General features: G+C 34.3%; 1 long non-coding RNA gene across 2 annotated transcripts; it reads left to right on the top strand.

The window, feature by feature from the left end:
- Positions 1 to 1831, top strand: LOC123917543. 2 transcript variants are annotated; one of them, XR_006812481.1, is made up of 3 exons: positions 1 to 66; positions 444 to 578; positions 933 to 1347. It is a non-coding gene; the product is annotated as an uncharacterized LOC123917543 (long non-coding RNA). The 2 variants fall into 2 exon arrangements; XR_006812482.1 differs by lacking the exon at positions 1 to 66 and adding an exon at positions 1748 to 1831 and having other exon boundaries at positions 509 to 578; positions 933 to 999.
- Positions 1832 to 4413: the final 2582 nt, after the last annotated feature.

A 4413-nucleotide genomic window follows, 5' to 3' on the forward strand; every position in this document is an offset into this window, starting at 1 on the left:
GGTATTGAGAAGACCACTGGAATTCTATGGAACATAACTGGTGGAAGTGATATGACCTTGTTTGAGGTAGCTGACTACCCCTCTGGCTCTTACAGCTTTATCTTTGTTAAAGCTTTGTTGGTTACATCTGTGCACATGATGTTTCTGTCTCCTTTCTTTTGGTTTAAAAAATTTACTCTCCCTCTGTTGCTTCAGAATTTGGATCACCTAAGGATCATAGAATGTGGCTACGAGAGACACATACTGAATTAAAAACACACAAATTACATTCAAACAAAATAAATTAACATGTGTAATAGGGGCATTTCAGAATTATAACATATTTATGTGACAGGGAAGGTGTGGGTGGGATGAAGAAGGATATGGTATGAATTAGTAGAAAAGACTCTGAATAAGACTATAACATGTTTTTCTTTTCATGCTTTTGCTATTGACTTTGACAGGACATACAAGCTAATGAACGTGTGAATTTGAACCAATTCAATCAGCCATTTTTGTGGAATCAGTTCATTGATTCAACACATACATATTTTGACAAGGTTGAGGTGGTGTAACTTTGAACCAGTCTGCCATCTCATGTAAGCATGTATATTTATTTATTTATTGACATTTTTTTGGTAGAAGATGATCTTTGTTTTGTTTTGATGAATGTCATGTGTCTATATATGATAGAAAATATAAAATGTTTTAATTCAGTTTTGCAAAATGTTGGTACTGATCAAGAGGGAATTACGATTTACAAACCTTCTGGCTTGTTGGATTGTCTCGGTGCATATAGTTTTTTTGTACTATCTGAAAGTGAAAATAGAGCATCTTGTGTGTATATACTCAATTCATATTATGTACCACCATCGTTTTGGCTGTATCTAAAGACTATTTATCAATTTGATTTAGTGGTTTGATAGAAAACTGGTTGCCATTTCAATTTTCAGGTACTTAATGCAGCAATGTTGTATTGGCCAATGCCTAATGCATTGTATATTGAAGGTTATGCTCGAGGTATCAAATTTCATCTTGTTTTAACAAGAATAATGAAATGAAATGTTAACCATCCTATATTTTCAGCCAATATTCCTTGTTAGACATATCTTTTGTGAATTTGGACTTTCATAAAAATTATTTTACATCAAACAATTGTGACATATCTGATGTGTACCTTTCTAGGGAAAATCAGGTAAATTGTTTGTGATTGTGGTTGACTGAAAAATATTGAGTTGTGTTACATGTGAGGTACTGAATGCATTATAGGGATTGCTTTGGAATTTCTTTGGTTGATTTATATGCTAAATGGAGATAATGTATGAGTGCACTGCTATTGTATTGCTGTCCAGTTTTTAGGCTTGGTATTGTTGTATTGTTAGCTTTGTAATCATGTTTTAGGCCTAGGAGTTGTTTTGATGTAGCTTAATTTTGTTGCCCTGTAATTTTTTGTCATTTGTGTGTCTGCTATAAGCTTGAGATTGTTAATGATTGAGGCACTTTGGCATTGTAATTATTTGTGTTTGTTCGTTTTGGAGTGTTTGTATCGTTTCTCTTTGGCATACCTTATGTCTCTTTCATTTATAAATTATTCCTAGGCTTTTCAAAAAATAAAAACTTGTTATGTTATGAGTTCATTTATTTAACTAGCTTAAAAAAAAGATGTCATTATGTTATGTTTGAAGGAACTACTATCTTGTGAAATTATGTCATGGACTAACAGCTGCAGTTTTTTTAAGTATCCTAAAATATACTTATGTTTTTTCAGGTAACTGGATTAAAATAGTCAAGAGATGTTAGGCGTTCTTAGTCTAGCTAGCACTAATTAAGGATCATGAAGCAACAACATGTAAAGGGGAATATTTAGATATTTTGTGAATTTATTTTGATGTAATGTTTTGTATGTTTAGCCACTCTACTAATGTATTAGTTTTGCAATGTTTGAACTTCATTAGTTTTTTTTTTCTTTTGGAGTTTTAAGCACCTTAATTAAAATTTTGATGTAGGGATGTTGTTACTATTGAATGAATGAATTGAATGAGATTAAGTTATTTATATTTATATATTTGTGCATTTTAATTTTCTTACTCTTGTATGAATATTATAACTATTATTTAATAAGTCATTGCAAAGAATAAAATGTGTTTTAAATTAATTAATATTTTTTTAAAAAAAAGATAAGTTTGCGACGGTTTTATAACCGTTGCAACACCTGCAATTAAATAGTGTTATGTAGGAAAAAATAGGAACGGTTTTAAACTGTTTCAATGTCATTGCGACGGTTGTAACGACGGTTTTCAGAACCGTTGCAAAGTTCTCTTGCGACACACAAATCTGCCACGGTTACACAACCGTTGCAAATGTACAATTGCGACAGTTTCAACCGTCGCAAACTGCAATTTTAACCGTTGCAAAGTGCTTATTTTCTTGTAGTGTAAAAATTATAGTCTATTAATAATAATTATGTGTAAAATAACAACTTTAAATATATAGTATATACAACATTAGGGGTGGGAGGGAGAGGCCAAAGCCCACCCTTGTCACCCCTTGAATCCGTCCCTGCTTGTACTTCTTATTTATGAAATTGTTTATTAATAAAATTTAGCCTATTCAAACAAAAAACATTTGCATAAAAAACATTTTTTTAAAAAAGTATCTTCTCTGTTAGGTTTTGCAAATCCTTGTGAACTTTGAAAATTTAACTTGTATGTGAGAAACTCTTCAACAATAATAGTACTTGACAATACTCATATATTTTGATTGAAATTTTCTACCTTGTTAATCATCATGCTTCTTCTTTTCTTGATCAGCTTAGTTAGTACTATTTTCGTTGACTTTAGAAGTGTTATCACCGTCAATTATTTGTTGACTCTCCATCACCAACTACATAATCTCATCTAGTTGTAGTCAGGGTCTTCTCCGACTATTTGAAGACCCGAAGACCCTGTTTGAATATTAAAAACGGCTCCTAATAAAAGATGCATAGGATTTTATTTCAAATTAAAAATATAGTTACTTTTCCATAGGATTTATTTCAAATTTAAAAATAAAAGCTAGTCAACGATCACATAATTAAAGCCCAGGTTCAGTCACCATAAGTTTCATCGTTTTTTGTCCAAAAAAAGAATTCATCGTTTTGGTTCATTGAAATAGGGAAAAGAAGACAAACAACTAAGTCTCATTCAGGGAGTTCTTAAGTTTCCAGCTATATTAATAGTAACTAATATATTAATCAATATTTTTTAAATTATCAAAGATTCAAGGTGGCTTGGGAATCCGACCAGCGAGGGAGGCTAACACTTGTCTCCTTGGAAAGTTCGTTTGACATATGGTGCAGTCTTTAAATAAATTATGGGTCAACATTCTCTTAAAAAAAAAATACACTATAGGTTCAATCATTCTTCACACCAATAGCCTTTTCAATGCCTCCCCCACTTAGTCTTTTATAATTCGTGCTAAAAATATCTTAAAAGACGGTTTCTCTTGGCAAGCAGGTTCGGGATCATCCTTCTTCTGGTTCAGGCCGTTCAGCCCATGGAGCTCCTTAGGTTACCTTGGGACCATTGTCCTGTATATTGACATCCATGATTTGCATCTCACTGTCAGAGACGTACTCACCTCTGATAGCCCTCATTCTCAGATCCTCTACACCCAGCTTCCTCCGCCAGCCCCGATCTCATCAATAATTTGCATATCAGATTCAATGACTCTATTGAAGACGTTTTTATTTGGTCCAATAACAAGAATGAATCTTATACAGCAAAAAGTGGCTATAGTTGGCTCATGTCCCTAAAAGATTCAGTTAACACCCCCTTCCTCTCATTTTCTTGGACTTAGATTTGGAAGCTTCACTTACCTGAGAAGATCAAATTCCTTTATTGGCTAGCCTGCCACAACTCAGTCCTCACCCTCTCGTTAATCCACATTCATAAGATGAACCCCTCCACTACTTGTCCTCGATGTGGTACTCATGAAGAGACTTTTCTCCATTGTGTTCGGGATTGTGATTTCTCTAGACCTATTTGGCACCACCTTGGATTTATCACCCACGGTTTCTTCATCCCTATGGATGCTCACGAGTGGCTCAAATTTGGCTCCACGGGCCGGTTCTCAAGCTTTCACTTTTTCTGTTGGCGTTTGGTGGGCCTGGAGACATCGAAATTTGATGTGTTTACAAAACGAGACATGGTCTATCAATCGCCTCTCTTTTAATATTCATAGTATGATTGCCACCCTCGCCTCTTGTTTCTCATCCCGCTCAACAACCACTTCGGAAGAGATCCATGTTAAATGGAACAACAATAACTATTCCAGTGTCATCCTCAATGTTAACGGAAGTTGCCTCATATCACCTATTAGAGTCGGCTTTGGAGGAGTTATCAGAAACGACTCAGGCTACTATTTGTCAGGCTTCTAGGGTTTCATTCAGGGATC

This window comes from Trifolium pratense, linkage group LG3, assembly GCF_020283565.1.
Source record: "Trifolium pratense cultivar HEN17-A07 linkage group LG3, ARS_RC_1.1, whole genome shotgun sequence".
In the NCBI taxonomy this organism is placed as follows: Eukaryota; Viridiplantae; Streptophyta; class Magnoliopsida; order Fabales; family Fabaceae; genus Trifolium; species Trifolium pratense.